The sequence below is a fragment of the Papio anubis genome, chromosome 1 (assembly GCF_008728515.1).
Source record: "Papio anubis isolate 15944 chromosome 1, Panubis1.0, whole genome shotgun sequence".
Taxonomy (NCBI): domain Eukaryota; kingdom Metazoa; phylum Chordata; class Mammalia; order Primates; family Cercopithecidae; genus Papio; species Papio anubis.
The window spans coordinates 4,397,352-4,419,056 of record NC_044976.1 but is presented as its reverse complement, the minus strand read 5'-3'; positions in this window follow the sequence as shown (position 1 = coordinate 4,419,056).

Below are 21,705 nucleotides of genomic sequence, written 5' to 3'. Positions count from 1 at the left end.
ACTAAGATTTGGGGATCATTTTTTTTTTTTCTTAATAGAACCTAGATTTTCTGTTTTTTTTTTCTTAGAAAGTATGAGCTATATTTTTTGAGTTTGTACCTTGCCAGGCACTGTGCACATATTCTCCATACATGCTGTCTCAATGTATCTTCACACTGACTGAGTACCATTGTCCCCATCTTACAAATAATGACACTGAGGCCCAGAGAGATTAAAGTTACCTGCATCTAAGGGGGAATCCGACTCTTGAACTCAGCTCTGTCCAGTTCCGTATTCTCTATAAGTTGATTAGACAGTCCCTGGGCATTAGCCTTCTGTGTATTTAAACATTATGCTCGCCTGGTGGGTGACTAAGACATGCTGTCTCTGCAGGTCCAACAGAATTCAGAATCCCTTACCTGGTTCTGCTCCTGGCTCTGCCCCCTCCAGGCTGTGTACCTTTGGGCTGGTATGTGTAGCCTGTCTTATTCTCAACCTCTGCCTTTGTGAAATGCCCACAGCAATGTCTCTGTCACAGGGGTGTCATGAGGTTAGATGAGATAATGGGTGTGCAGGTCTAATAAGTATAAAGGCCCCAAATATTTATGTTCATGATGGGATGCGGGCAGGATAGGAGATTACTGGAAGAATCTGAGCTTCAGAGCCACAGAGACTGAGTTGAAATTGTGGCACTCCCAGTTACTAGCTGCGTGGCCCTGGAGAGGTCACTACTCCTCTCTGAGACTCAGTTTACCCAGGTGTAAACTAGGGGAACTCCTAATGCCTCATCTGGAGCCTTCTGTAAGAATGAAGTGAGGTGCCGCGTGCAGAAGCTTGAACTCAGCATCTGCATGGATATGTAGCAACAGCTACCGCCACTGGTGCCCAGATATTGTTCCCTGCTCTGGCATGTGTGGTTAGGAGATGCAGGGAGACGATGCAACTGGGAGACAATGGAAATGCCCCCTTGTCCCTCTTAGTTTTTTAATCCCTTGGTCCCTTTCAGAGACAACCCAGAGGCAGGAAGCAGGCAGGGCTCAGCTGGTGAAGATGGGAAAACGGAGAAGCTTCTATGTCTTGTTGTTGATTCAATCTCACACCGTTACATCTCGCTCACAAATGTCAGGACTAAATGAGGGAAACGTAGTGCCTTCGTGACGCATCTGGGCAATTAAATAGCAATCAGCAAGTGTCGTTAACCAGGGCAGCACTCTCCTCAATGGCCCTGAGTGTCTCCATGCATCTGCAGTCAGTGCTTATTCACTGAGTCTCCCTGTCTAATTTGGGGCAAAAAGTTAATTGGAACTTGATAGTGGCTGGATGGTGACCTGAGACAGACGGCCCAGGTAGAAATGTTAAAAGGGAGATCCACGCAGGCTCCTTCCCGGCTGCCCAGAGCAGTGTGAGTGTCACCAGTAAAGAGGGGGGATGACCATGAGGGGAACCCGGAGCTGGGGGCAGTGGAAGCTGTGTTCCTGCTGTCTCCTCTTGTTATGGAGTCATGGAAACGATTCGGACTGAATTTGCCTTGGGTGGTTATGTTTCGGTCTGGTTTCAGGGGATTGTTGCCAGTAATTTCATTGACTCTTTTGATGGTCACCAGAGGTCCCCAGAAAACTGACCTTTCTCTCCTTGGTATTGAGGAACCCCACATGCAGCTTCCAGTGCAGCCCAGAGTCACCCTGTCATTCCCCCAGGTGGCCTCGCATTGGGGCGTGCACGGGATATGGGGGATGTAGAGTGGGGATGTCCCAGCTATGGGCCTCAGTCTCACCGGGAGAACTCAGCTGGCTTGTGGTTATTGCAATATCATCACAAACAGCATGGGCTCTGCGGGGAGGCTCCGCTCAGCAGTTGCTTGCTTTGTGACGTTGGTCCAATCTCCTAACTTCTCTGAGCCCAGTGTTCTCTGAATAGTGATTGCACCAGCTTCTTCCATGCTTTGCCCGCAAGGATGGCTCCTCATGACACGGGTTGGGGGACACAGGCCTGAGCTTCCTCTGACCTCCTGGCTTGAGCAGCCTAAGCACAGTGGCTGGAAGGAGTCCCTGGTGAAGGACAGCGGCTGAGGAGTGGAGAACAAGAGCAGGAGGTGGAGAGCAGCTCTAGCGGCACCTCCCTCCCGGGAGTCCCCTCCCTGTCTCCTCCTCCGTCATTCCCTTCTGTTTTCCTAAAGCTCCCCAGGCCCCCCACGCTCGCCCACACATGCGGATTCCATCAGGGATCCCTGAAGTAAAGGGGAAGCTACCTGGCCCCAGAGGCAGCAGCAATGTCTGACGGGCACAAGAAATGATGGCCCCACGTGTAACCTGAGTAACCTGGAAAGGGGATCTTGACAGACAAGGAGGCACCTGAGAGGGATGGACAGGAGGAGTGCAATGGGAAAACCTTGAAGGAGGACGGCCCCATTCTCTTGGGGATCTTAAAGCCATGTGTAACCATCTGGGTCTGATTCACGATAGAGATGGTTCAGCCTTCATCTAAAAAATATGACAAGGGTGTTATGCTAAGAAAATATTGGGACTCCAGCAAGGAAAGAGTGTGGTGTCTGGCAATGCCTGGTCCAGGGTGATGGTGGTCACAGGTGTCACCCCTGCCTCCTGTGTGGGTGGGGGGAAGGTCCCAAATGTGGTAGGTGAGCCCTGGATGCTTGGGCTGGGTGTTCCGTCCTCCCGGAAGCCCACCTGGTTGTTTTCCTGTGAACAGGAGGCGTTTGCTCTGCCAAACCTTGGTGTTTGTGGATGATCCTACCCCCACCCCACTCCACTAAGAAGCCTGAGAGGGTATCCAGCGTCTGATCCCCACTGAGGGGCCACACCTGGGTCCCAAAGCCTGAGAGACCCACACCTCAACCTGGGGCTGGAGCCACATATCCCCAGGCATCCTGATTCCACTTGGAACTCCTTCTGGGGAAGAAAGAGGCGTTGTGAGCATTTTTTCTAGGAGAGACTGAGATGAATGTTGGGGGAATGGGAACTGGAAGAACAGATCCGTATTTTTCTTGAGAGGATCTTTCTGCTAAGAAACCCAGTGAAAAGGGGACCAATGTCTTCACCAGCGATGAGTGGGCACCTGTGTCCCCCGGAATAGGAAGTGGTGAGAGCAGTGGCTCAAACTACCAGACAGTGGTGGCCTAGACCGGTAGCCCCTGCTGCTGGTGCAGTGGGCCGCTGGATGCAGATGGGGCCTAGGAACTGGGAAAACTGAGTTGTTTTTTAAAAATCATCTTTATTAAGAATTCATTTATATGCAAGAAAATGCACTAAATTTAAGTGTATAGTTTGACGAAGTTTTTAAAATAAATCTATATATTATGTAACCACCACAATTAAGTTTAGAACATTTCCATCATCCCCCCAAAATTCTATTATGCCTTTCTTTCCTTTCTTTTCTTTTCTTTTTTTTTTTTTTGAGATGGAGTCTCACTCTGTTGCCTACGCTGGAGTGCAGTGGCGTGATCTTGGCTCACAGCAACTTCTGCATCCCGGGTTCAAGAAATGACCAGATGGCCGGGTGCGGTGGCTCACGCTTGTAATCCTAGTACTTTGGGAGGCCGAGGTGGGCGGATCACCTGAGGTTGGGAGTTTGAGACCAGCCTGACCCCCATGGAGAAACCCCACCTCTACTAAAAATACAAAATTAGCTGGGCTTGGTGATGCATGCCTATAATCCCAGCTACTTGGGAGGCTGAGGCAGGAGAATTGCTTGAACCTGGGAGGTGGAGGGTGCAGTGAGCCAAGATCATGCCATTGCACTCCAGCCTGGGCAACAAGAGCAAAACTCCGTCTCAAAAAAAAGAAAAAAAAAAAAAAAAAAAAAGAGCAGAAACTGAAATTTATACTTAAAGGGGAAGCAGAGTGTAAAAGTTTGAAAAATTTGCAGCCAACCCATGTGGTAGGTAAGAAAACCACATTTTCAAGGGAAGAATCGAAGCAGGCTGCAGAAATTTGCGTAAGTGAAAAGGAGCCAAGTGCTAATAGCCAAGACAATGGGGAAAAGGCCTCAAAGGCATTTCAGAAACCTTTGCAGCAGCCCCCTCCATCACAGTCCTGGAGGTATAGGAGGGAAGATTGGTTTTGTGGGTCAGGCCTAGGGCCCTGCCACCCTGTGCAGCCTCAGGACACTGCTCCCTGCGTCCCAGCCACTACAGCACCAGGCGTGGCTCAGAGGCCCAGGTACAGCTTGGGTCACTGCTTCAAAGGGTGCAAGCCATAAGCCTTGGTGGCTTCTGTGTGGTGTTAAACCTACAGCCATGTATAATGCAAGAGTTGAGGCTTGGGAGCCTCTGCCTAGATTTCAGAGGATGTATGGAAAAGCCTGGATGTCCAGGGAGAAGCCTGCTGCAGGGGCAGAGCCTTCACAGAGAACTTCTACTAGGGCAGTGCAGAGGGGAAATGTGGGTTGGAGCCCCCACACAGAGTCCCCGCTGGGGCACTGCCTAGTGCAAGTGGGAGAAGAGGGCCACCATCCTCCAGACCCCAGAATGGTAGAGCCACCAACAGCTTGCACCATGCACCTGGGAAAGCTGTAGGCACTCAATGCTAGCCCTTGAGGACAGCTGCAGGGGCTAAATCCTGCAAAGCCACAGAGTGGAGGTGCCCAAGGCCTTGGGAGCTCACCCGTTGCGTCAGTGTGGCCTGGATGTGAGACATGGAGTCAAAGGAGATTATTTTGGAGCTTTAAGGTTTAATTACTGCGCTGCTGGGTTTCAGAATTGATTGGGGCCTGTAGCCCCTTTCTGTTGGCTGATTTCTTTCTTTTGGCACAGGATTATTTAACCAATGCCTATACTTTCATTGTATCTTGGAAGAAACTCACTTGTTTTTGATTTCACAGGCTCATAGGTGAAGAGACTTTTGCCTTGTCTGAGATGAGACTTTGGACTTTTGAGTTAATGCTGGAATGAGTTAAGACTATGAATTATTGGGAAGTCATGATTGTACTTTTGCAATGTGAGAAGGACATGAGATCTGGAGGGGTCATGGGTAAAATAATATGGTTTAGAACTGTGTCCTCACCCAAGTCTCATGTTGAATTGTTGTCCCCAGTGTTGGAAATGGGGACTGATGGGAGGTAATTGGATGATGAGGGTGAAATTCTCATGAATGCTTTAGGACCATCTCCTCAGTGTTGTTTTCATGATAGAGTTCTCACAAGATCTGGTTGTTTAAAAGTATGTGGCACATCCCCTGCTCCCACCACCACCACCATTCTCCACCTCTGTGGCTTTGCAGGATTTAGCCCCTGCAGCTGCCCTCAAGGGCTAGCATTGAGTGCCTACAGCTTTCCCAGGTGCATGGTGCAAGCTGTTGGTGGCTCTACCATTCTGGGGTCTGGAGGATGGTGGCCCTCTTCTCCCACTTGCACTAGGCAGTGCCCCAGTGGGGACTCTGTGTGGGGGCTCCAACCCCACATTTTCCCTCCGCACTGCCCTACTAGAAGTTATCTGTGAAGGCTCTGCCTCTGCAGCAGGCTTCTGCCTGGACATCCAGGCTTTTCCATACATCCTCTTACATCCAGCCATGTAAGAAGCACTTGCTTCTCCTTCACCTTCCACCATGATTGTAAGTTTCCTGAGGCCCCCACCAGATGCAGAAGCTGCTATACTTCCTGTCCAGCCTGTAGAACTGTGAGCCAATTAAACCTCTTTTCTTATAAATTATCCAGTCTCAGGTGTTTCTTTACAGCAGTGCAAGAATGGGCTAAGACACAACCCACGTGACTTGCCCCTCTTGCTCCCTAAAGCCCACAGAGACTTTACAGATATGCTACAGTGACTCCCTCTCAGTACAGCGTGACCCGTGGAACTCACACCTGCTTGCTTTTAACCCACCAACTACAGCTCTCTGTGGGAAACCTGCTTAGGTAATGCCCTGAGCCTCAGTAAAGGCTCTGGATTACAGGTCTCTCTCTAACTCTCTTGCTCCTCATCCACTGGTTGAGCATGAGTGTCCCAGACAGCTTCCCCTTCCCATTGGCCCTGCCAGGTGTGCTACCCTCTTCTCTTTGTAGTCTGTAAGTTATAAAATGCTTCTGTTATTTCATATGTTTTGTGCTGCCTCCTGTGTGTCACCTGACTGACACACTTGAACCCAACTGCTTTCCAGGTCAGGGCTAGATTTTATAGCCACTCTCAAGAGAGAGACCCCAGGACCTGATTAGAAAGAATGGATATTTACACAAAAATTTCTCCCTGTTGATTAGTTTTGTCTGTTCTAGACTTTCATATGAAGAGAACCATATAGACTTCCTGTGTATATATGGGTTTTTTTTTTTTTTTTTTTTTGCTTAGCATCATGCTTTTGAGATTCATCCAAGTAATATTTCACTATATGAATATGCCACAATTTGATGATCTATTTCCTTTTATAGACTTTGGATGGTTTTAAATTTTAGAATATTATTAATAAAGCTACTATAAACTTTTGTATATACATATTTCTGTGGAGTTAGTTTCTCTTGGAAAACTACCAGGGGAAGTAATTGCTAGGTCCAATGATAAGGGTATTTTTAACTTTATGATAACCTCCACAGTGTTTTCCAAAGTGGCTGTAATATTTAACACTTCAACTAGCAATGTGTAAGAGTACCATGTACTCCACATCTTCACCAGCACTTAGTATTCTAAGTATTTTTAACTTTAACCTTTCTAGTGAATGTGTTGTGGCATCTTTCTATGGTTTAATTTGCATTTCCCTGATGACTGTGTTGCACACCATTTTTTGTACTTATTGTCCATTTGTTTATGAAGTTACATTTCTATTTTATGTATATATACATGTTATCATATGTTGTATACAATAATATTACAAATATTATTTTTCTAAGTGACTGTTCAAATCATTCACCTGTTTTTAAATTGGGTCATTTTTTCCTTATTATTAAGTTGCAATAGTTCTTTACGTATTTTAGATACAAGTATTTTGTCATACATAAAAACTTTTTTCCCATGTGGTTTGGAATTGTTGGTGGGAATGCAAAATGATACAGATACCTGAAGGAGGGTTTTACAGTTTTTTAATTGATATTGAAAAACAGTTATCCAGATAACTGTTTGACTCTATCTATGTAATCCAGCTATTGTACTCCTGGGTTTTAATACAATAAATGAAAATATATATCTAGGATTTGTATGCAAACATTTATAGCAGCTTTACTTACAGTAGCCAAAACCAGAAAAAAACCCCAAATGTCATTCAACACATGAATGGATGAACAGATTGTGCTAAATTCACATAATGGAATGCTGCTTGTCATCAATGCAAAGGGACTAGTGGTACACCCAGCAACACAGACGAATCTTAACATCATCATGTGAAGTGGGAGATGCCAGACCCAGAGACTTCTAATGTATGATTCTATTTATACAGCATTGTAAAAGGGCAAGACAATTGTGATAGAAAACAAGTCACTGACATTCACAGGTCAACAGTTGGGAGCAAGTGAGTTGACTACACAGGGGCCCAAGCAATGTTCTGTGGTGGAGGAAGCATTCTGTGTCTTCATTGTCATGGTGGTTCCATGACTATGCACATCCATTAAAACTCAACAAATTGTATGCTTAAAACAGACAGGTTTTATTTCATACAAGTTATACCACAATAAAGCTAAGAAAAGGAAACTAAAACAATTCATCTGAAAGTACTGAATGATTTTTGATGCTATTGTAAATTACATTTTTAAAAATTCATTCCCCAATGATTCACTGCCAGTATATAGAAATATACTGATATTTGTATAATGACCTTGTATCTTATGATCTTGCTAAATTCCTTTGAGCAATTGTTACCATGCCATGAATGGTTATATATACTAAAAGCCATACAAATCATCAATATTATGTTTTCTTTAGATGATCAGTTATCATCTAAAGAAATTAAACATGAGGATGTTTTTATGTTTAGCCAAGTATTTATTGTTTCACATGCTTTGTATTAATTTGTACAGATCCAGGTTTTTGTATGTAGTGAAACTGAAAATGTCTTCGTTTTGCTTTCATCATGTTTTTGTTATAATAGATATAGCATTCTAGCTTGGGAGGCCTTTTTCCCCACCTTTGAATTCTGAATGCTTGGAAAATGCCCTGTGATTGTCTTCTGGCTTACACTGTTTCTGAGAAGTCAGCAGAAATTCTTTATTTAATCTTCTTTTTTCTCTTGCTGCTTTTACGATTTTATCCTTCACCGTAGTCCCCAGTGTTGAATTGTAGTCCAGAAATTTGATTATAAAATGCCTTGTGTTGTTGTTGTTTTTCTTTTTGGCATTTATTCTGCTTCGATTTTTGACCATTGTGGTCTTTGACTTCATAGTTTTCATCAAATTTAGGAAAATTACAGTCAATATTTCTTCAAATGTATTTTATCCTCCCCAGTCCGTAATCTCCAGTTACATATATATTAGACTGCTTGCTATTTCCCCATAGACCCCTGAATGTCTAGTCACTGATCTGATGTTTTCTTAAGTATCTCAGTCTATTCAGGTAATTTCTTTTTTTCAGACATTGTATATATTATCCTTAGAAGTTCCTTTTAGTACATTTTTAGAATTTCATTTCTCTCATCATCATGTTTTAGTTTTGCTTTGAGTTATTTAATGTATTCACAATGGCTATTTTAATGTCCTTGTCTTCTAATTCCAACATCTCTGTTATTTCTGTGTCTGTTTTTATTGGCTGATATTTCTCTTGATTATGATTCACATTTTTATTCCTCTTTTCATATCTCATAATTTTTATTGTTTGCATGTTACATTTTTGGGTGTCCGGATTTTGCTATCTTCATTTAAAGAATGTATAATTTTGCTTGGTAGATAGTTGTTTGCAGATCAGCTTGATCCTTGAACAGCTTATTTTTAAGTTTTGTTGGAGTTGAGGGCAGAAGGCGTCTAGAGTACCCTTTACTAGGTGGCTAGCTCAGCCCCGCTACAAAGATGTGGCCCTCTGTGGTTCTCTGAGTGCTCTGGGTCCTCCCCAAGGTCTCTTTACTCTTACTAATTGGAGCTTTACAGTCTCTCAGCCCTGGGTGGGCTCTGAGATTCATTCACCTAACAGCTCCTACCCTTGTGGAATTTCATTTCAGGCACAGAATTTAGTGTCCAACTTCAAACACTTAAGGAGGTTCTTATGCAGATTTCTGGAACGCTCCTCTTCATGGCTCTCCACTACTTTACCCAGCAAAGCCCAACTATGTCCATCTCCCTGAGCTCCAGTCTCCACTTCTTGAACTAAGAAACTCACCATGCTCTGTCTGGACCCTCCTTTAGGTAAGTTGTACCTCCATAAAGCTAAAAGGAAAGTTAGGCAACCACAGGGCTCACCTTATTTGTTTTCTTTCTTTTGGGAACCATAGTCTGCTCTGCTTATTGTCCAGTGTCTGATAACCATTGTTTCATATGTTTTGTCGTGTTTCCTGGTTGTATGGCTGTAGGCCATGTCTAGCCTGGTTTCTCCATCATGGGTAGAAGTAGAAGTTAGGCAAGCTGTGTTTTAATGCCATCCCAGGCTCTGGCACTCCCTGGATGTATGGCCTTGCACAAGCCCCATCAGGCCACAGAGTCCAATTCTGCACCTGTAAATGCTATTATAATAGCATTTACGTTAAGGATTACTGAAAGGATCAGAGGTGTAAAGTACTATCATAGTGGTACATAGCACGTCCTTGAGAAATGATACCTAGCCACACAGGCAGTTAGCTTCAACACTCACTGACTGTATGACCTTAGGAAATTCACTTTACTATTTCCTTGATCCAGAAAATGAAGACAAGAGTCATCACGCTAATCATAGCCAGTGTCTGGCCCATGGCAAGTGCTTCACAAATGCCACTTCGTAAGCATTCAGCGGCATAGTGAACTGAACTGATGACCACATAAAAGGCTTACAGCAAAAGGATCCACTGACAGACAAATGCTAGGTGAAATGATTCTGCATGAAAGTCTCGTGATTGCAAATGTCTGTCCTATTTGCCATTCTGCCCCAGAACCCAGAAGGATGCATGGCTACATGGTGGGGGTGCAACACATATTTATTGAATAGAAGGGGCACACAGTTCCTCTGCAAACATCACTTAGCAAACACGTTGAAACATTGTAAAGAAGAAGTGCTACACCAGGCAGCTGCACCCTTCAGCCAAGTCAGGATTATCAGCAGAACTTGAATTCAGTAGACTGAAAAATTTGAGATCAAATCTTAGCTGCATTTGTTTGAGTCTTGGTTTCACCTTAGATGAAACAGAGATGGCAATCATCAGGATCCCCATGTTGCCATGTCACTGAGAGGATTAAATGAATAGTATAATTGCTTGCACAAGGTAGATTCTCATAAATGCCAGCTGCTGTTCATTGGGGAATGGGAAATGGGAGGACTGTCTCTTGACTTCCTTTCATGAACCTGTGGCATCTGAGCCCTTTGCAGGTGGGGCTGTAGACCCCTGCCCAGATGCAGGATGAGACCTGGGTGAAAACCTGTGTGTTGCATTCACTGTCACCCCAGGCAGGCTACCACTAGTTCCCTACCCCATGGCTCCCAGCATCTGAAGGAAACAGTGGTTTGTTCTGAATTCAGAGAGGAAGACAGGTCATGCAGTGATATTTGTTCAGTGTTCAACCTCTCGTAATCCCAAGGAAACAAAATTAGTTCATTAACAACAATTTATCTTGGGTGCCAGTGAAGACAGGTATCAGTTTTATATCTCCTTATGGAAGTGAAATTCAATACAGATAGCACCTTTTATGGTTTGCCAGCTTTTATGAAATGCAGTAAATCAGTACCTAAGTACGGCTGTCTGAACACCCTGTTACCCCTTTGTGGAAAGATTGAACTTCATCCGATCACATTAGTTGAACGCAAATGTTTCATCCCCATCAATCTCTCCCAAGCTCTGGTCCCCTGACTGAGTCTAGTTTTGCGAGGAGAGTTTTTTATTTGGTTGTCCTTTCTGGAGGCGCCATAAGCCTCCACTGGTGGCTGTCCACTCTGATATCACCTAAAGGTTCACTGGCCATGGCCGGGCAAAATGCGGGGACAGTGCCTGGCACAGGGTCTGTTCTTATTATGTGTTATTACCTTTAATTGTACACATGCAAAGAGATATATTCTGAAGCCCACTCTTGATTAGGATGCTAGATTATGATCTTCCTCCTTTTTATAGTATTCTCTTTGCTTTGGACAATTTCTCAGACCCACTTATAGGATGTGTATATTGAGTTGAACTGAGAAGCAATAGTTGGAACAGATCCTCACTCCTCTGCCCAATTTCCTCTTCTTCCTGGGCTGGATGTCTTCCTCTTTACTGGCAACCTGTGGTTAGCAGAATCATGCCCATTATATGTCTATGACCTGATCCCCAGAGCCTGTAAATAATATCACCTTACATGGTGTGATGGTTAATTTTATGCATCACATCCCACTTGGCCGGGTTAAGAGATGCCCAGATAGCTGGTACAGCATTATTTCTGGGTGTGTCCCTGAGGATGTTTTGGGAAGAGACAAGCATTTGAATGGGTAGAATGAGTAAAAAAGATCTTCCCTCACCCATGGGCATGGGTGTCATCCAATCTATCAAGGGCCTGAGTAGCACAAAAAGGCAGAGGAAGGGCAAATTCTCTCGTTGTCTCTTCTTGGGCCAGGATGTCCATCCTCTGTTGCCCTTGGACATCAGGGCTCCTGGTTCTTGGGCCTTCACACTCTGGGATTTACACGAGTGCCCTCCTGGTTCTCAGCCCTTTGGACTCAGATTCAATGACCCCGCCCGCTTTCCTGTTCTCCAGCTTGCAGACAGCATACCATGGGACATCTCAGCCTCCATAATTGCATGAGACAATCCCATAATAAATCTTTTATGTATCTATGTACATCCTACTCATGTGGTCTCTTGGAGAACCCTGGCTAATGTAGCAAAGAAGAACTGATGCTGCAGATGAAATTCAGGTTGTCCATCAGCTGACCCCGAGCTAGGGAGACGATGCTGGATTATCCAGGTGGGCCCAATATAGTCATTAGAGTTCTTAAAGGGAGAAGATGGGGACAGGAGAGGAGGTCAGAGTGATGCAATGTGAGAAGGATTTGACCGGTCATTGCTGGCTTTGCAGATAGAGGGGCCGTGAACCAAGGAAGGCAGTGGTCTCTGGAAGCTGGAGAAGCCAAGGAAGTGGGTTGAGGGGGGAAATGCCTGTTGGGGGTCAATGTTCTCCTAATTCCAGAGTAGGGGCTAAACTAGAGTGTAGAATGCTCAAAAGAATCCAGCGAAGAAGAAGACTTCTGAAATAATAACTAGGACTTATAGTCATTCTGGGTTAGTAGATGGTGAAAGAAAAAACCCCCAGCTGAAATAAAATAAACTATGAAGGAAATGGTTCCCCCCGAAAGAGAACAGCCCTGCGACAACTTGGTTTTTAGTCCCGTGGGGCCCATGTAGGACTTCTGATTTCCAGAACAGTAAGGTGATACACTTGGATTGTTCTAAATCACCAAGTTTGTGGTAAATATTACAGCGGCCACTAGAAATCAATCACCCCATCCCAACCTTTATTTAGGTTTTCTTCAACCCTCCAGCCCCCCTGAGGCCTGCCTCCCCAGGAATCCTCCACTGACTTCCACCGCCCACAAGGACCCCTTTGCCCAGAAATCTGGTGCCCCTCCGGCCTGTTGCCTCTGCACCCTTTCTCTCAATGAGTGCCCAGAGGGCAGGGCCAGGCCTTTGTCCTTGGTAGGTGCTGGTGGCTCCTGCTGCTGACTCAGGCCCCATGCTGTGGAGGGCATGTGCCTACCACCTGCATCGCCTCCTGGGTGCTGGACCCTGGCCAGAAGAGGCAAGATGCAGGTAGGGAGTCTGAATTCACAGGCTTGACCCAAGGGTCGCAAAGGGCTAAAGGTTTTCTCCATTTGGATAACAGGATGGTGTTCTGATTTTGCTCTGGGTCAGTTGAATTGTAGAGTGATAAAAACTCAGTCTAGCATTGATATAGTTTGGCTGTGTCCCCATCCAAATCTCGTCTTGAATTTTAGCTCCCATAATCCCCACATGTTGTGGGGAAGACTCAGTGGGAAGTAACTGAATCATGTGAGTGGTTGCCCCCATGCTGCTGTTCTCATGATAGTGAGTTCTCACAACGTCTGATGGTTTTATAAGGGACTTTTCCCCCTTTTGCTCAGCACTTCTCTTGCCTGGCACCATGTAACATGTGCTGTGCTTTTCCTTCACCTTCTGCCATAATGATGAGGCCTCCCCAGTCGTGTGGAACTTTGAGTTCATTAAACCTCTTTTCCTTTATAAATTACCCAGTCTCAGGCGTTTCTTCATAGCAGTATGAAAATAGACTAATACAAGCATGCTACTTCTTAAATCAAGAACAAACATTTTAAAACATTTATTTTATTTTTAGGATTTTATTTTTCTCAGTAAAAAATTATTAATTTTAAATTTTTATCAATATGTAGTAGGTATATATATATTTAGGGAGTACCTGAGATATTTTGATACAGGTGTGCAATGTGAAATAAACACGTCATAGAGAATGGGGTATCCCTCCCTTCAAGCATTTGTCTTTTGAGTTACAAACAATCTTATGGCACCCTTTAACTTATTTTAAAATGTACTTTAAGAACATTTTAAAACTATTTTTTTCCTTTACAGATAGTTGCATTGTATCTGTCATGATGCCCTGACATTACACACATAGTGAGTGTCTGGCGATATTGATGGAATGAGTTATTATGAGACTAAATGGGTGGGTTTTGGGGTTCACTCACATTTTGGTCTCTTAACCAGGCTTGTTGAAGATGGTGAAGCTGGGGTGGAGCAGAAAGTCTGGTCACCTGTTGTTGGTCCAGTCTTCCCTCAGTCACTGTCTCCAAGTGTGAGCATGGGCTGTCCCTTCCTTCTTTGCAATTGGGTGTTCTCATCTATTTTTCTGGATCAGGGAACTCTAGAACAACCCTGCCCCTGGAGAACAGCCAGCACAGCTGGGGAAGGGAGGCAGGTCTGCTCATCCCAGGGCCCTCAGATACCTTCGCTGTTCTCATGTGGGTGTCCCTGGCCCCATGTTCCTGCCCAGGGCTCTCCCCTCTACCTGGGTTCTGGGAGCACCTTGCCACAGGTGCAGGAGCCAGAAGCACCGGGAAGGACATGTTCCCCAGGGTGGCCCTACTCCAGTGGCCAACAGCTGGAGGGGGAGACCTGCCCAGTTCCCTCATCTTGAGCTGTAACAACCTCTTGAGGCATAACTTCCACTCCACACTTCCTTGTATGATCTGCTGATATTGGGGCTGTGCCTGAGATGGCACCATGCTGGACTGGCTCTCCTTCCTACCCTGCTTCCCCTCCCCACCCCTACTTCCAGACCACATTCTCCTGAAAACACACAGACCCTTTATCTCAGGGCCTGTTTCTAGAGAATGAACCCACAACATCCCCTCCTCCCAGATTATCTCTGAGCATCCTCAGCAGAACCTTCAGGTGACTCAGAGCTGGCTTCCCAACCTCTGAATGGGGTGAAGGCTCAGCTGGCTGCTTGGCTTGGTGAAGCAGTTGTATCAGTAACCAACTGAGTGTAAAGGGCCAAGTATTTGAGTTTCATAATAGGAACCACCCCATCCCTGCCTCCCCATTTTGGGGACAGGAAGACCCAGTACCTTTCAGATAGGACTCAGAGAGGTGCCTGGCAAGTGGCTGGACCAAGGAGAAGATTCTGGAACGTGCTTCTTTGGGAACAGTGATGGATGGGTCAGCACCTCCAGACCCCCACTCCCCATTTCTTGGTCCAGTCTCTGAGCTGCAGAGTCCCTCTGAATGTGCATCGCTGGGCAGAGTAAAGTTCCAGTTAGCTCAGCCCTTTCTATTAATAGTTGGCATTATTAGAGGCCAACTATCGGTAGAAAGATGAGGGCCCCTCCAAGTGTCATGGAGCATGGAAAGACCTCAGCACCGGTCGGCTTTGTCCTGGTAGTCTCTGAGCCCCAGTTTCCTCTCCTGTAAACTATGGACACACATGCTGTTCCTCTCTTGAGCCTGTGGTGAGGATCAAGGAGAACAAGCACGTGAAAAGCCTTGGAAACTGTCCAGCACTTTACTATAATGTCCATTTTCCTTTTTTGACAATGTTTCCCGCCTCCTCTGCAATCTCAGCCTTCAAACCTCCCAGCTCATGAAACAGAGAGACACTGGCCCCTCCTTGGTGAGTAGACACTCCTCTCCCTCCAGCCCCTCCCAGCACCTGCAGAGCACACAGCAGGCAGGTGTTAGGAGAATTATGTCTGCTTTTTATGACTCGCTCACTGTAGCACTTGGAAAAATTCCAGGTCCTTGTGGTTCCTGATATGTTTGCAAAGTCACAGAGGCAGGGAATGTTTGTTCCTGTGTCAGCAAGTTAATCCTCCCCCTCTGGGGTCCCTGCCTGCCAGAAAATGAGGGTGGATGATGACAAAAGTCACACTGACGGGGCGGTGACCAAGCCTTGCACTTGCTCATCTCAGTGTCTTCAGCATGGCAGGAGGCAGGTGCTGTTACACTCTGTTTCTGGCTGAGGAAGATGAGGCACAGAGTGGGTTAGTCACCTCCCTACTGTCGCACAGCCAGTCGATGGCCATGTGGGGAGTGCCCCACAGGCTTTTCTGACCCTGGAGGGGGATTGTTCTTGAGACCTCCAGAGGCATTTTCTACAACAGCTCTTGGAAAGCCCTGAAGTACTGATTGGCGAATACACCAGAGCCCCGGGGCACTAAGGTTTGCCCTCACTTCTCTAGGGCTGACAGGTAGCTGGATTTTCATGTCTATGAATTTGAGCACTCTAGAGATCTTATATAAATGGAATTTCTCCTTTTATGACTGTTTTATTTCACTTAGCATAATGTCTTGAAGGTTCATCCAGGCTGTACCATGTGTCAGCATTTCCTTCCTTTTTTAAGGCTGAATAATATTCCATTACATGTACAAGCCACATTGGGCTTATTTATTCATCTGTCCATGGACACATGTGTTGCTTCCACATTTTAACTACCATGAATAATACTGTTATAAATATGGGAGTACAAATATCTGTTAGAGGTTTTGCTTTTAGTTCTTTTGAATAAATAACAAAAAAATGGAATTGTTATGTTAATTCCAATGGATTATATGTTATTTCCATTTTTAATTTTTTGAGAAACTATCACACTGTTTTTCATAGCGGCTATAACATTTTATATTCCCACCAACAGTGCACAAGAGTTCGAATTTCTCTACATCCTCATCAGCACTTCTCATGTTCTGCTTTTCAGATCATAACCATCCTAATGGGTGTGAGATGTATCTCATTGAATTTGCATTTCCCTAATGATTAGGGATGTTGAGCATTTTTATGTGCTTATTGACCATTTGTATATCTTCTTTGGATAAATGTTTACTCAAGTCCTTAGCTCATTTTTGAGTTAAGTTTTTTGTTGTTGTTGTTATTGTTGTTGTTGAGTTTTAGGAGTTCTCTATATGTTCTGTATATTGATCCTTTATCAGATATACGGTTTTCAAATATTTTCTCCCATTCTATGTGTTTTTTTTTACTTTGTTGATACTGTCTTTTGATGTACAAAATTTTTTACGAAGTCCAATTTGTCTATTTTTTTTTCCTTTGTTGCCTGTGCCTTTGGTGTTATATCCAAGAAATCACTGCCAAATCCAATGTTGTGAAGCGTTTCCCCTGTTTCCTTCTAAGAGTTTTGTATTTTCAGGTCTTACATTTAGGTCTGAGACCATTTTAAGCTAGTGTTTGTATATGGTTATAGGTAAGGGTACAACTTCATTCTCTTGCATGTGAATATCCAGTTTTACCAACACCATTTGTTGAATAGATTGTTCTTTCCCCACTGGATGGTCTTGGCATCCTTGTAAAATATCATTTCATCATATATGTGAGTATTTATTTCTGTGCTCTCTATTCCATTTGTCTACATATCTGTCTTTATGCCAGTACCACATTATTTTGATTACTGTAGCTTTGTAATAGGTTTTGAAATCAGGAAATGTAAGTCCTCCAGCTTTCTCTTATTTTTCAAGATTATTTTAGTTATTCAGGGTCCCCTGAGATTCCATTTGAATTTTAGAATGGGGTTTTCTATTTCTGCAGAAAGCATCATTGAGACTTTGATAGGGATTATGCTGAATATGTACGTCACTTTGGGTCGTACTGACATCTTAACAATGTTAAGACTTCCAATCCATGAATATGACATGCGTTCCATTTACAATTGACATTTGAACAACATGTGAGTTGGGGTGCTGACCTCCCATGAAGTCAAAAATCCATGCATAACTTTTGACTCCCGGAAAACTTAACCACTAATATCCGACTGCTGAGTGGAAGCCTTATGGATAACACAAACATTCAACTAACACAAATTTGGTAGGTGGTATGTGTTAGGTGTCCTTACAATGAAGTAAGCTGTTAGAGAAAAGAAAATGTTATTAAGAAAATCACAAGGAAGAGGAAATTTGTTTACTACTCACTAAGTGGAAGAGGATTACCATAAAGGTCTCCATCCTTGTCTTCATATTGAGTAGGCTGAGAAGCTGGAGGAAGAGTAGAGGTTGGTCTTGCTGTCTCAGGGACGGAAGAGATGGAAGAGGAGGCAAGAGAAGAAAACCAGGCACACTTGGCGTAACTTTATGGAAACACATTGTAATTTCTGTCTGACTCTTTTGCTTTTTCATGTCTTTAAAAATGTTTCTATATGGTACCAATCCTTTTCCCACCATATGCTTTAGTTTTAGTGCCTGTATCATAGAAGGGCTCGTGTCTTCAAAAAAACAAAAACAAAAACAAAAACAAACCAGAAGCAGTTTTGAACAATCAGAACCCTTCTGCCAGATTGTCTAATGTTAATTTGTTTCTTGGCACTACTTCTTCTACATTATCTTCTGCATGGTCTGGCACTGGTTCAGAAGCATCCATCTCCTTTGTCTTCTGTTAATTCCTCTGGTATGATGTTTATTAGCTCTTGAATTTCTCCAAGTCCATATCTTGAAACACTTTACACCCACTTTTTCTTTTTTTTTTTTTTGCCATATCCACAATCTCTTAATTTCCCTGATTGGCTTTCTTGTGAATCTTGTGATGTCAGATACAACATCTGGACACAGTTGTCTCCAGTAAGAATTCATTGTTTTAGGCTTGATAGTTTTCACAACTTTTTATATAACAATGTTGGCCTCTTCAATGGTGCAATCCTTCCAGACCTTCATGATGTTCCCTCTACTAGTATTCTTTTCTCTAGCATTGATAATACTTTCCATAGAGTACTGTGTGTAATGAGCCTACAGATCCTTATGGCCTCCTGATCTAGAGGCTGAAGGAATAGCACTTTGTCTGGGGGCAAGTACTCCACTCCAGTGCCTTCAGTGTTGAACTCCTGGGATTCCAGGTGGCCAGGGATATTGTTCAATATCAAAATAACTTTATAAGGCAGTCTCCTACTGGCAAGGTATTTCCTGACTTCAGGGACAAAGCATCAATGAAGCCAATCCAGAAAAAATGTTCTCATTTTCTAGTCCTTCTTATTGTACAACCAAAAGACTGGCAGCTGGTGTTTAATGTTTCCCTTCAAGGCTTGCAGATTGGCAGCTTTACAGATAAGGGCAGACCTGGTCATAAATCCAACTTCATTTGTACAAAACAGTAGAGATGGCCTGTGCCTTCCTGTCTTAAATCCTCCTGCTCACTTCTCTCCCTTATTAATAAATGTCCTTTGTGGCATTTTTTTTTTTTTTTCCAGAACAGGGCACTTTTGTCTGCATTAAAAATCAGTTCAGGCAAATATCCTTACTCCTCAATGATTTTTTAAAATGGTGTCTGGGAACTTGTCTGCTGCTTCTTGGTTGGCAGAAACTGCTTCTCCTGTTATCTTGACATTTTCAAAGCCAAACTTCTTTCTAAAATTATCAAACCATCCTTTGCTGACATGAAATTCTGCAGCTTTAGATCCTCCACCTTCCTTTTGCTTTAAGTTGTCATATAATGGCTTCATTTTTTGACTCATAATAGTGTATAGATATACTTTTCTTATAGCAATCCTGCACCCGATAAAAGCTGCATTTTCAAAATAGGATCAAAAGATATTTTACAAAAAGTGCAAGATTTTCATTCCTTCTAGCCTAGCTGCAGTGATGGCTCCATGAATTTCATTTTATTTATTTACAATGGTCCTTATACTGTATTCATTTATCTTGAACTTGAGGGCAACTGTAGCTGCAGATCTTAATCTACAGTACATATCAAGCAATTCAACTTTTTCCTGTAATGTCATGACTTTTCTCTGCTTCTTGGGAACACTTCTAACATAGTGGCACTTTTTTGGGTCCCATAGTGTTATTCAAGGTTTACAGTATTGCACTAAATGAGATGAAAAACAAGTAAGTACCACAAATTATCAAATTTTACTGAGATATGCAATTTACTGGAGAGATGAACTGCTCATGCAGAGATGAATAATGTCACATAACATTTGAAGTGGATGGATACTGTTGAGTTCACTGCAATAGCAACAGGAGGTGGCTACAAAATTATCACAATATTACAGTATTACTACAGTTAATTTTATGCAGTCATGATTGAATACTACATCTTTACATTTGTTTACATTTCTCTTAACTGTGAATAGCACCATGTAAATACCATGTAAGTCCGTTTGCATGTGTAAATTTTAATAAATTTTAACTTTTTGTAAAAAATTTTTGTATATTTTATGGTAGTAAATGATAAAATAGACTAGTAGCTACTTGTATTTTATTCATTCATAGCATAACTAATTTTTCAATATTTTTCAATATTTCTAGGCTATGTGGTTTGTCTGTGTTTTCAAATTGTCACAAATCTTCAACAAATTTTCTAACATATTTACATTTGAAAATTCAAGTATAAAAGTGAACCCATACACAGTTCAAACCTGTGTTGTTCAAAGCTCAACTGTATTTATGTCTTCTTTAATTTCTTTCAGCAATGCATTTGTAGTTTTCATTGTACAAGTCTTTCAACTCCTTTATTCCAAATATTTTATTCTTTTTGATGCTATTGTAAATGGGGTTTTAAAAATTCTTTTTAGATTGTTCGTTGCTGAAATAAAGGAATGCAACTGATTGTGTGTGTGTGTGTGTTGACTTTGTATCCTGAAAGTTTGCTGAATTCATCTATTACTTCTAACAGATTTTTGTGGAATCTTCACAGGTTTTCTGCATATAAGATTATATCACCCCCAAGACAAAGATAACTTTATTTTTTCTTTCCAATTTGGATGGCTTTGATTTCTTTTCATGCCTGGTTTATCTGGCTAGAACTTCCAGTTTTGGTAATGCTGGCTGTAGAATGAGTTAAGAGGCGTTCCCTCCTCTCCAATGTTTTAAAAAAGTTTGAGAAGAGTTGGTTTTAATTCTTCAAATGTCTGGTAAAATTCGCCAGTGAAGCCACCAACTCCAGGGCTTTCCTTTGTCGGGAGAATTTTGATTACTGCCTCAATTTTCTTGCTAGTTTTAGATCTATTCAGATTTTCAACTTCTTCAATATTTGGTCTTCGTAGGTTGTGTATTTCTAGGAATCTGTTCATTTCATCCAGATTATCCAGTTTGTTGGCATAAAATTGTTCACAGTACTCTCTTATAATCCTTTTTATTTCTGTAGATTCAGTAGTAATGTCCCCACTTTCATTTCTGATTTTAGTAATTCGAGTATTCTCTCTTTGTTTTCTTAATCTGTCTGGTTAAAGTTTTGTCAACTCTGCTGATCTTGTGGCTTCATTGATTTTTATCTATTTTTCTAGTCTCTATTCCATTTAGCTTTGTTCTAATCTCATTTCCTTCCTTCTGCCAGCTTTGACTTTACTTTGTTTTTATTTTTCTAATTCCTTAAGTTGTAAAGTTAGGTTGTTGATTTGAGATCATTCTTGTTTTTAATATAAGCATTTATAACTATAATTTTCCCCCTTCATACTGCTTTTGCTGTGCCCCATAAGTTTTGGTATATTGCGTTTTCATTTTCATGTTTTTTTCTAAGTGTTTTCTAATGTACTTTGTACTTTTTCTTTGATCCATTAGTTGTTGAGGAGTGTGTTAATTTTCCACATATTTGTGAATTTTCTAGTTTTACTTCTCTTATGATTTCTAACTTCATAGCACTGTGGTGGAGAATACACTTTGTATGATATTTATCTTTTAAAATCTATTGAGACTTACTTTGTTGACCTAATATACGGCCTGCCCTGGAAAATGTCCCATATGTACTTGAAGAGAATATGTAGGCTGTTTTTGGATAGTATGTTCTGTTTAAGTCCGTTAGATCTAATTGGTATTTTGTTGTTGAAGCCTCTCAAGTTTCCTTAGTTACCTTCCATTCTACTTATTATTCTGTTCATTTTTGTGAGTAAGGTATTGAAGTCTCCAACTGTTACTGTAGAACTATCTATTTTCCCTTCAGTTCCATTGGTTTTTGCCTTACATATTTTGGTGGTCTGTTATTAGGTTAATCATTGTTTATGACTGTTATATTTACATGCTGCATTAAACATTTAATTACTATATGATGTCCTTCTGTGTCTTTTGTAATTTTTTTACTTAAAGTATATTTTGTCTGATATTATAGCCACTCCTGCTTTCTCTTGGTTACTATTTGATGAAATATCTTTTTTCATCCTTTTACTTTCTACCTATTTGTATCTTTGGATATAAAGCAAGTCTCTTGTAAATAGCATATAGTTCAATCGTGTATTTTTAT